The sequence below is a fragment of the Gopherus flavomarginatus genome, chromosome 9 (assembly GCF_025201925.1).
Source record: "Gopherus flavomarginatus isolate rGopFla2 chromosome 9, rGopFla2.mat.asm, whole genome shotgun sequence".
NCBI classification, from domain to species: Eukaryota; Metazoa; Chordata; order Testudines; family Testudinidae; genus Gopherus; species Gopherus flavomarginatus.
In genome coordinates this window covers 49,192,062-49,204,712 of record NC_066625.1, presented here as the reverse complement: position 1 = coordinate 49,204,712, position 12,651 = coordinate 49,192,062, and positions in this window count along the sequence as shown.

The window sequence follows — 12,651 nt, the reverse complement described above, 5'->3', positions numbered from 1 at the left end:
GGAAGGGGCCCTGCTGTTATTCCACCCAGCTCCTGCCAAGACACCCACCACACACCCACACACATTGTGTCCCTACGAGTATGGAAAAGCTGGAGATGGGGATAGCCTGAGGATCTGATGCTTTTCAGGTCTTTCCACTTGCAGAGGGGAGGCTGCATAAGGGCGTGCTGAGTTTACTCAGCCACTGTGCTTGTGTAGCCTTAATGGCCCTCTCACTGCACAACTGTTCAGTGTCTGGCTTGAACATCCAAACTGGACTCTAGACTTAGGATTGGGATGGGCAATTCTGGCCTCCTGTCCTAGGCCTATTCTAGGGGCATACAGGAGCTGTCATGGGCAGGGAAAGAATTGCCCTGGTGGAGAAGAAACATAGGGCTACTGACATGAGCCCCATACTGCTCTGTTCCTCACAAATCCCGCAACAGAGGGCAGTCCTGGGACGTGCCCTTGCCCTGCGAGGAGCCCCACTGCCACCTTTGCCCCCTTCTCTGCCCTTCTGAGGCAACCAAGCACAGAAACTGTGCCAGGGACTGAAACAACAGCAACTGGAAACAGTAACAACCAGGTCCCAGGGTCTGCTTCCAGCACACAGACAGGAGCTTCTGACTGACATAATTTGACTTTTGCAATATTTTTTGTCAGGCACCTTTCAACACACTCACTGAAAAATAAAACAGGATTTTGCCATGAGCCTATGCAGTGTTCAGCCGACAGACGGCTGTTTCAGAAACTTCACTGAGGAGATCCCCAAAACTATTGGTATATTGCATAGTCCATATTACAAACTACTCAAAGACATCATGGCTAATATATATTAACTGACACTATTCACAGAAACTGGTGTGTAACAAAGATTTCTTCCTAATGTCTATTTACTACAGGTTGAATAGATTCATCTTTTGGTAGTACAGCTATCTCTGGCATTTGTCACCTAGATGAACAATAGCATGTAGTGACAGAGAATTTGGTAGTAGTATAAGGGGAACCAATGGCAGTAATTGTGGCTGCATGTGAAAACAGATCTTAATATGTCAGTGAAAGGTGTCTCCAGACAGATGACAGCTTTCTCACGCAAGTAACCTGCAAAGAACTAGATAGCTGCATTTCTCCTTGAGAAGAATAGAGAGTGATACTGAAGAAAAAATATCAGAGGACTCCAAAACAGAGAGGAAGAAACCAAAAGTAATCAGGCCATGGAGGAACTGAAAAATAAAGCACAGGGAAAATACCTTCTTTATTCTCAATTAGCAAAATTAACCCCAGTGTAAAGGACTAGCACAAAATCTGATATCACTGAAGCCCCTTTTAAGCACTATTTTGAATACTTCAGTGATACATAGGCTTTATGCAGGTTCTCTGAACAGGGATGAATTTGAGTCTGCTTTTGTTATTTCAAAATACCGGTAAACAGGGCCGGCTCCAGTCCACAGCGTGCCAAGCGTGTGCTTGGGGAGGCATGCCGCTGCGGGGTGCTCTGCCAGTTGCCGGGAGGGCGGCAGGTGGCTCCGGTGGGTCCGCTGGTCCCGCGGCTCTGGTGGAGCATCCGCAGGCATGCCTGCGGGAGGTCCACCGGAGCCGCGGGACCGGCAAGCGGCAGAGCGCCCCCCGCAGCGTGTCGCAGTGCTTGGGGCGGCGAAATTGCCAGAGCCAGCCCTGCCGGTAAAGATTTCCACACACTTAATATTTTCCATTGCCTTTCCTTTGCTGAAGGCATGAGAAGGTGGTGTCCTGTACACAACTCAAGTATCATGCATATTCCACACTAAATGAAGCAGCTGCACAGATTGAAAAAGCACCCAGTAGCTGTCATCCAGACTAAAGCGGGTGGACCCATTCAGAGCCAAATGCTGCCAAAAAGGTATCAACCTGTGGCAGGCAGCCATACAATTAAATCCTCTTACCAAAAATGAGAAACACCAGAAGACGGACACTGTGAGCAGTAGGAAGAGAGAACAGGAGGAATAGCTGCAAAAATACAAAGACTGACTCCAGACTGTGCAAGGAGTAAGATGTGCGACACTGCTAGGCAGCATGTACTACGAGTCTGAAAAACATGGATGATAATTCACCCTAAATCAGCCCTCCCATTAACAGTGCAGCCTGTAGTTTGGAGGACTTTGTTCCAGAAATGACAAGAGATAAAAGAAGGCTATTATTATCCTTGGCTTTCCTGGGGTTCTGAGGAAATTTCATTGCTTTCCTCTCCGTTAAGAGATAATGCCCCAGTAAAGAGCTTGAGCTAAGAGACTACATGGAAGCAAACCTCCACTTCAAGTGGGAAGCCAGACCATGGGAAATACTATGGAAGGCTAATAACCATGAAGCACTTAAATGCCTGTAGAACACAGGAAAACAGGCAAAGACAACCTGAGAGCTCTGGATATGAGTGAAACATGAGCTGAAAAGCTCCACCAGGACACCAGCGACTTCCTAATGATGGAAGTGACTAGCAGATGTCAAAGAATATGAAAGAATATACACAAGGTGCCAAAATAAGATCCACATCAATTGCACCATCCTGTATGCTCAGAGCTAAGAGACATAAAGCTGCCATGTGTGAGCTGGCTGGGGTAACTGCGTCAATGAGGCTTTGCAGGTGCACTAAAGAATTCCAACCAGCCTGCCTATTGATGCACCCATACCAACCCTATATGTTAGACCAGTGGTTCCTAAACTTGTTCCGCCGCTTGTGCAGGGAAAGCCCCTAGCAGGCCGGGCCGGTTTGTTTACCTGCCACGTCTGCAGGTTCGGCCAATCACGGCTCCCAGTGGCCGCGGTTCGCTGCTCCAGGCCAATGGGAGCTGCTGGAAGCGGCAGCCAGTACGTCCCTCAGCCCACGCCACTTCCAGCAGCTCCCATTGGCCTGGAGCAGCAAACTGCGGCCACTGGGAGCTACAATAGGCTGAATCTGCAGATGCGGCAAGTAAACAAACCGGCCCAGCCCACCAGTGGCTTTCCCTGCACAAGTGGTGGAACAAGTTTGGGAACCACTGTGTTAGACAATTACTATGGTAACAGAGATACCTCCAGTAACCAGACCCAGCTTGGCTGTATCCAAAAATTATCAATTTGCTTTTCTCAAGGCAAGTGTTGTGACAATAGTCAGTTTCCCCTTAACCAGTAGAAGAGGTCAGTCAAGGGCTGATGGCCCACCTTGGACAGTAATCTTCCCTTCGAGGCAATCTAATCTCTCCTTTAACAGCTACATGGACAAACATCCCAAGAAGGGGGGCATCTGGGCCCAACACATAACTTCCCCAGGAGATCTATGTCACGTGCATCTTACAAGCTCAGAGGGAGCACAGGTGACGTTGCAGAGGTCTATGTCCTTATGCAAAATCTTCAGGCTAAGGCATTATGCGCTCTGCTGTTACAGTGACCCTCATGTCACATCTAATAATGTTTCGCTGTTTTGTTCACAGGACAGAGGACTCACCCAGTGAAGGCTACAAAGACAAAGACAAAAAGACAAACTGGACTTACGAGAAGACAGTAGGCAGTGTCTATGTTAGAACGTGAATGCACTGATTATGATGGAATGTGTGACTGTGGGGCTGAAGTATGTGGGGTTCAGGGATCACTCTGGGATCAGGGGCTCCCCAGACTTCCTGTCTCTGAAGCTAAGTTGCTTCAAGGTACAGTTCTCAATATCACAAAGTGAGCCACATGACTGAGTTATACGATGGGTTGCTCTTTTTAGTCTTTACTGTTTTAGTTAACATTATTTGATATAGAGTGGCAGCTAAAGGTCCTGACAAGATCATGAAGACATTGTGTTAGGTGCTATACAAACAGTCTCTGTTCTGAAGAGCTTACAGTCAAAATAGACAAGATGGATAATGAGTGGGAGTGGAAACAGAAGCCTGGAAAGAGGACGAGATTTGCCCAAAGTCACATGGCAAGTCAGCAAAGGGGTGGGAATAGACCCCAAGTTTCCTCATTCCCAGTCCAGTATCCTAACCAATGGATCACACTGCTTTTCATAATGGTACTCTACATAGGTGCAGGGGTCCACTTGACAGATCCAATTGCAAAATCAGCACCTTGGAGTTTCCAGGACCTGTGTTTTTGCTTGAAGAGCCTGGGGAGGATGTGAATTCCAGTGCATCATTCCCTGCAATCTCGCACGTGAGTAAAACCTTTATTTTTAAATGTATTTTTATTGGATTTTAAGTATGGAGAAGAAATAATAGTAATAAAACCAATAATACAATAATATTAATACTAATACCTAGCTCGTATATAACTTTGTTTTAATCCAAAAAACTCAGAGCACTTTACAAAGGAGTTCAATATCATTATCCCCATTTTTACAGAATAATAGTAATGTAGGCCCGGAAAGGACCTTGAGAGGGCATCAAGTCTAGCCCCTGGGCTTAGGCAGGACCAAGAAAACCTAGACCATCCCTGACAGGTGTTTGTCTAACCTGTCCTTTAATACCTCCAGTGATGGAGATTCCACAAACCCCTGTGAAAGATGGAGAAACTGAGGTACAGGAAGAAGAAGTGGCTTGCCACAGGTCACCTAGCAGGCCAGTGGCAGAGTTAGGAATAGAACTCAGGTCTCCTGAGTCTCAGTCTAGTGCTCTACCCACTAGGCATGTGCCATAAAAAGAAAGCATTGCACAGCAAGGGAAAAAAAGAACAGAAATCATGATACTGTATGTACCCTCCAAGCAAGGACAGTACTTCTTATCAAAATTAGACCCACAAGATTAAACAGAAATTTCAACATCATGGGCCTATTTTATAATAGAACCCTAGGAACACAATATAACAGGGCCTGAAAATTGGATCACAATATCCTGATAAGTATCAGAGGGGTAGCCGTGTTAGTCTGGATCTGTAAAGCAGCAAAGAATCCTGTGGCACCTTATAGACTAATAGACTTTTTGGAGCATGAGCTTTTGTGGGTGAATACCCACTTCATCGGATGCATGTAGTGGAAATTTCCAGGGGCAGGTATATATATCTGTATAGTCATTAGGTATCCTGATAGTCATTTTCATTGGTGTGGAATAGACTATTTAAAAGTTATGGATAATTTAAAAGTTACAAAACCTAGATTAACAATAAAGAAAAAGAGCACACAACAATGTGGCAACAATTCAGAATGGGTAGTGTGATGGGGTGTATACCCCACACTAACAGAGAAACAGTTAACTGGAGCCAGGAGCAATTAGCACACCCAGTTGCATCTGGAGGGTGGGCCAGGCCCAATTTAGAATAAGGACCATGTGGGGAGGACCTGGGTGACTGAGTCCCAGGTATGTGTGTGTGGGACTAATAAAGGACTTCAGGGCAGAAGAAAAGAGGCAGGAGTTCAAGGGGGATAATAGGTCTTGGGATCTTCCCCTGAGAAGGAAGCTCTGACAAAGGGGCCAGGAGAGAGAGACAGACACACAGAGAGCCTGAGGACAGGCAGACAAGAAGCTGGACCCTGGAGATAAAGTTCTGGGAAGTGTTGCTCTGTGCAAGATCAGGAAAGAATGCTACAGAGCCAGGGAAGGGGCAAGGGCCCGGATCCACAAAGGTGAGTAGGCATTACAATGCTGAGCATCACAACACCCGACTCTGAGGCTCCTAGAAAATCACTGGAATGCACAAACCCTAAGTTAGGTGCTTAGGCTTCCTGTACAGTGCATGGAGAGGGACAGGCACCTGAGAGCAGGATCCAGAAAAGCCAGTATGCTAGGTGCGGAGTCCCCTTAAACAGCCACTGATGCTGCTGAGAGCAGTGTGTGCTAAGCCTAGCGAAGGAAGCAGGTGCCTGGGGTGTCCAATAGAAGGGGGCAGCACTCTGTCCGTTATTGGAGTGGCATGTTGAGGTCTTCAGTGGCACTTCGGCAGTGAGCCCTTTATTCCCTCTCTTCCTCTTCGGCGGCACTTCAACAGTGGCTCAATCCAGCTTTTCTTTTCCTTTTTTTTCTTCACCGCTTGTGGTGGCAAAAGAGCTGGAGAGAGGTGCTGAAATCCAAGCTGCACCTATCTCTGCTTGCGATCCACAGCCAGGAGCCTCTCTCCAGAAATCACAGGGCCTAGACACCTGGCAAGAACGGTTTAGGCTTCTACCTAACCCCATACAAAACAAGCCGAGAGGGAGGCAGAGGTCTCCTTTGTGACCTTTAGCCCAGTGATTAGGGCACTCTCCTGGAGAGGGCCCTGTTCAAATCCCTTCTTATCAGGCCAAGGGGGAACTGAACTGGGGGGAACTGAACCCACATTCTGGTTGAACACCCTAATTGCTAAGCTAAAGGTTATAAGGGAGGCCTTGGCACCAGCTCCAGCTGTTTTATGTGATGTTAGGTGGACTCAGGAATGGATCATGCTGAGGATCAGGCCAGGATAGGTGTCCTGAGGCAGCCAGGCATGTGCCCCTAGCAGAGGCGGGATCTGAGACAGCAGAAACTGTTACGCAGGTTAGTGTATGTTTTCACAATGGATGAATGAGTTTGTGTGCCTCAGTTCTGGGGTCCAACCTGAGGCACTTTAAGGGGAGCTGTATCTCAGCCCTTTCTGAGCAGCAGGCCCCTTTGAGGCACCTCAAGCTGGGCTCTCCAAAACTGAGGCACCGAGAATCACTCTTCACAACTGAAACTTTAGGCGGGGGAGTCTTAAATGTTTGCACTGATCTCTTCTGAGGTAACAATTTTCAGAAGCAGAAGCATTTCCATAATTCAGGGTACAGGAACCAAATGCTCTGGAAAGTCCAGAATTTGGACACTTTGAGCCCTTCTTTAGATTTCCATAGTTGCTAATGAAGAACTTTTTTTACTGGAAATATTGCCAGTTTAGAGTCCCAGAGTCTTTTATGATCTTAATCTCAGTCTTAACCTGGCTCAGTCACTGCTCAGGACTGGTAAGGCAAGCCCTAAAAGAGAAATAGATTCATACATTTTAAGGCTAGAAGAGAGCATAGTGACCACCTAGTCTGACCTGGAGCCCCTTCCCCAATGATTCCTGCATCCACCCATAACTTTTGTTTGAGCTAGAGTGTGTCTTTTAGAAAGACAGCCAATCTCGATTTAAAGACTTCATGTGATGAAGAATCCACCACATGCCTCGTTAAGTTGTCCTAATAGTAAACTGCTCTCACACTGTTAAAAGTTTGCCCTGTATTTCTGGTCTGAATTTGTCTAGTTTCAGCTTCCAACCATTGGATTTTTTCTACCTTTTTCTGCTAGATTAACAAGCTGTTTACTATCAGAAATCTCTTTCTCATGCAGATTGTGATCAAATCACCTCTCAACCTCCTCTTGGATAAGCTAAATAGACTGAAATTTTTTAGTCTCTCACTATAAGGTAAGTTTTTCCAGACCTCAAATTGCATGTGTAGTTCTTTTCTGAACCTTTTCAATATGTCAACAATTGGACAAGTCCCACATGGATTCCATCCTTCCTTCTACAGAAAACACTGATTAATATAAAATATCCAATTTAACCTCTATCGCAGTGATCAGTTCTTTGAGGGACTGGCCTTCCTCCTTTCCTGCACCTCCTAAGGAATACAATGGTGCCAGTGCCTTCCACCCCAAGAGTTAATGAACTGGAGTAGTTAGCCCAGCCCTTCAGGGTTGGCCTTACTTTCCCCATTTCCTTTGTGATCTCTTACTGGTAGGACAGAGAGGAGATCTGACACTCTCAGAAGAAACATGTTGAAATGGTTTTTCCACAGGGAATTGGGGAAAATGGTGGTCCTCAGTGCTGGAATCGTTCTGCTGCACAGCTGCAGTTGTTGGTGCCAGGCTCCGGCCTCCAGTGAAGCCTTGGGTAACACCCTTTATGCTTCTCTGAATTGCTGCAACTGTTCATAGAAAGAGAGGGGACAGGACATGTTGTGGGAAATGAGGCCTGAGATTGGGAGGAGGGATTCAGCTGCCTACAGGAGTTGAAAGGCGACTGGATTTGGCCCAGAGTTTTGGGATGTAGTGCTTGGAAGTCACCTGCTACCTTTTCCCTTCAATGGGAGCTGCAGGAGCTCAGCGCCTGTGAAAGAAACTAAGCCAGAGTCCATGGAGTGAAGGAAATCTGACTTGTGATGGGGGCGGGGGGGAATAGGGAGAGATGGAAATTGCAGATCTGGCAGATGAGGGAATTCTCATAAAGTCACAAACGAGCAGAACAGGCAGCAGGGTGTATCTGCGCACAAGCGCACGCTGGTTGTGGATCTTGTATGTAGTTGTGCCCTGAGGGCTGCAGAAGCTGGAGTGTGGCCAGAATGCACTAGAGGGCGCTGTGTGCTTTCCATTCTGTTCCCTTCCTGCTTCACAGCATGGCACATCCTATCTTTTCTGCCAGTTTTATTGCAATAGCACATATTCCATGGATTAGGGACAATATGTTGGATAAAACAGACAATAACAGGCAGAAAATAGGAGTGGAAGATTCACTTTGAAGCCCAGTGATTCCAGAATTTAGTGGGAAAAAATAAAATGCTAGAAACCTTAGATCTGTCCAGCCCAAAGGGAAGAGTGGACAGAAAAACAATGTGGTTTCAAACCATGATTGCTAGTGAATTTTGTTACAATTCCATCAGCTAGTTATCTAGACACCGCCAGCCACAGTAACAGTCTGAATGGGAGAGGGGTCTAATGCCTCTGAGGTTTGTGTTCTCCTCTCATTTCTGTGGAAACATCTTTTGGATCTTTAGGGGTATGGATGCATCATAAACCACCTTGGGGAAAGTGGCCCTGCAGCTCTTCTGAGGCACTGCCTAGCTCCCCCATCCAGGAAGGGATCCCGGGGAAAACACATGTCACCAGAGTGTGTTTTGGCATCACCACAGTTGCGTGGTGCCCGTCTGGCCCCGAAGCAATGCCTAATTTATTATTTTTAAAAATAATAAAGAGATGAGATTTGTGATACCTCTTCCTACTCTGGTTTAATCCTCCCATTCCCCCATCTTTCCCAGGGCTTGGGCCCATTCCACTGTGAACACACTGTACACCACAGGGTAACATTTTTAATTTCCTGGGAGGAGCACATCTCATGCCAACTGACAGGCTTTTTTGTTCTGCATCAGGCATTTTATTAACCCCCTGCTAGATCGTGCGCTCTCTCTGCCTACCTACACCCGCTGCGTTAGTGATGAGTGTGTTTGTAACAGCAGGCCTGCCTTGGGAGATTATGGAGTCCTGCGGGCAGAGAGCAGTGGGTTTGCTGGCCTGTGTGCACAGATTGCTAGCTGGAGCTTTGGCTCCATCTACTTTCTCTGCTGAGGTGGGGGGGGGGCAGGCAGAGAGGACCTTTCATTCTTCCTCCAGCTCCAGCAGTTTCATTTCAAATCCCACCAGAGCTGCCCCAAATCTCACTTGCAGATTTGGTGTCACACCTGTGAGGTCGGCTGGATCCTGGCGGAGGGGTGGATGCTGAGAGGCATATGGTAGGTGATGTGTTGCTGAGGGATGATGAGAGGGTTAGCTAATGCAAGGACATCTGCCATGTTCCTAAGCGCTCTGCTATCCTTTGCCTTCTAGTAACCGACATCATTTATCTTGCATCTCAAGCAAAACCTGAGCATTTCTAATCAATAACCTCATCCATTTCCCCTCACGTATTTAGTGCCTTAGTTCCATAAAACATTTGTCTTACACAGAAACAAAGAATTTATGGGGAAGACCTAGGACTGCTGGGTAGTTGATGAGGCTGGATTATTCAGACAAATGGATTTGGGACACACGCGCACACACACACCTCCATGTTTCCCTCCCACAACACTGCAATTTCCAAATATCATCCTACCAAACCATTTTAGATACCTGCCGTGCAATAATTATCCTCCAGGCCAATACAGCATCTCTTAATCTGAGATCAATACCATCATCTGACAGCCACGATTAATTAAACTAAGTACCACATTCAGCACTTTGATTCATATCATCCTAGAACAGCCTTCTATGTATTATAATCCATACATGGGTCTAATAACGTCCTCAAGTGAAAGGGAGGGAAAGATTGACACATCAAAAACAACTTCATTAAAAATCTGAATGATATAGGAAATCTCAGTCTAAGACAAGTGGTAAACAGATGAGCCAGATCCTTCTCTATTGCTTATATGGCTCACACCATGAGCAAAATCCTACATCCAGTGAGTAAGAGTAGCAGAATTAGGCCTACGATGATTATTCTGATCTCTAGCCAGCCACTGAGGCTGTATTTTATCTCACATTTTGTTCTCATTTTTGCTAGTGAAGTTGTTTTAAAATTGGAGATGGGTCTGAACCAGACTTTTGAATCCAAATCCTTTCCCCCTGAGCTATGGGGGAATTCACATGGAGATCTGAGTTTCCCAGCTCAGGGCTGTCTCTGTGACAGACTGAGGCACAACATCAGATAATAACAACAACAACAGTAAAGCTTTTTACTTCTAGAGCACTTTTAGCTGGGCACTTCAAAGTGCTTTATAATAAGCTCTGATTTTACAGGTGGGGAAACTGAGGCAGATAGTGCTGTTGTGCCAGATGATACAGTGAGTCAGTGGCAAAGGCAGAAATAAAATCCAGGAGTTGGATCCCTCCTCCATTCTGCTGCCTTCCTCAAACTGGGCAAAGTCTCAGATGTAGATCTGGGTCTGGATCCAAAAGCTGTGATCTGAGCCCAGCTTTAGTTTAACCTCAAAGCGGTCAGCCAGCCAGTCACACATGCTGCTTATGTGTATGGTTAGAAAGAGCCTCTCTGAGAAAATCTGGTTTCAAATATTTTTTAAACTGTGCCCTGCACTCATCCTCTTACAGCTGCTCCTTTTCAGATGTGATTTAGAGTCCTTTGCACTTGCTCCCACGGAATTTCAAATGACATGCCTGGGAACCGGGGTGCAGTGGTTTGTGGGAAGCTCCTGGTGTCAGTGTGGAGCCTATGACTCAGCAAATCTACTTCAACAGAAGTGCTAGGAACCTCACTGTATGTAGCATGGTTACACTACAGAGACTGTACTGGCATAGCTGGCATAAACCCACAGTATAGCTACCCACAACCCCAGTGGAGAGGAGTTTTCTATCGGAGTAGGAACACCACCTTTTGGTAGGCTTGGCTACACTACAGACCCTACAGTGGTCCAGCTACAGCACTGGCTGCTGTAGCACCATAGCGTAGACACTTGCTAAGGTGATGATGGGTTATTCTGTCGCTCCCACTAGGGCCAGCTCTAGGCACCAGCGCTCCAAACATATGCTTGGGGCAGCACTCTCCAAGGGGCGGCACACCGGCTCCTTTTTTTTTTTGTGCTTGGGGCGCAAAAAGCCAGGAGCCAGCCCTGAGCAGAGGTGAGCTGTGGCAGTGGGGGGTGTGGGGAGGGCCGCAGGAAGTAACCCGGGGGGGGCAGAGGTACTGGTCCCCCCCAGCTCACCTCCGCTTCACTGCCGCCTGATTCCTCCGAGTGCGCCGTCGCTCTGCTTCTTCCCCCTCCCTCCCAGGCTTGCTGCAAAACAGCTGATTTGCGCTGCAAGCCTGGGAGGGATGGGGGAGAAGCAGAGCGGCAGCGGCGTGCTCAGGGGAGCAGGCGGAGCGGAGGTGAGCTGCAGCAGTGGGGGGTCGTGGGGAGGACCGCAGGAAGTAATCTTGGGGGGAGCAGAGGAACCACTCCACCCCTCAGCTCACCTCTGCCTCCTCCCCCAAGTGCGCCACCACTCCGCTTCTCCCTCCTCCCTCCCAGGCTTTCTGCACGAATCAGCTGTTTTGTGGCAAGCCTGGGAGAGAGGGGGGAGAAGCAGAGCCAGGGATTTGGGGAAGGGGTTGGAATGGGGCGGGGAAGGGGTTGAGTTACCCTTCTCTCCCAAATCCTCCTGCATGCCATGAAACAGCAAGGAGTGGGAGGCCCTGATCAGCGGGGCTGGTGGCTAGGGTGACCAGATGTCCCAATTTTATAGGGACCATCCTGATATTCGGGGCTTTTTCTTATATAGGTGCCTATTACCCTCCACCCCCTGTCCCAATTTTTCACTCTTTCTATCTGGTCACCCTACCACCGGTGGGTGGGAAGCACAGGGAAGGAGAGGGAAGCACTGATTAGTGTGGACTGCCGGCGGGCAACAAACACTGATGGGGGAGAGGGGCAGCTGATAGAGGGGCTGTCGGTGGGTGCTCAGTACCCACTATTTTTTCCCCATAGGTGCTGTGCCTATGGTCGCTCCATAGCTAGGCCAACAGAATAATTCTTCTGTCAACTTAGGGGTTCTACACTGGGGTTTAGGTTTGCTTACCTATGTCTCCAGCTGTGTAAATTTCTCACTTCCTTGAACAACATAGCCAGGTCAACCTCAGTTTTGGGGTAGGCCAGGCCTCAGTGACAGTAGCTACATTAACGGACATATTTGTTTGTCAACATAGCTGCATCTATAGTGTATCAGATGTCAGTCAGGAGTGTGGCTTTTTTCATACCCCTAGCTGATGCAACTATGTTGACCTAGCTATGTAGCTAGATTTGATGTAGCTATGTAGACCAGGCATGAGAGTCCTGATCCACAAGACTGAGAGTGGCAGATCTAACCATCCCTAAGCGCTCTGATAGGTTTGACATCTCATTTCTCCAGTGCAGCCATCTGGGAGATCCACAAAGCATGCAGCATCTTCCAAATTATATAGGTATTTCCTTTCTGCCCTTGTAGGACAAATCACCATGTATAGTCATTGAAGGGAAAAACTCAAGCGTCT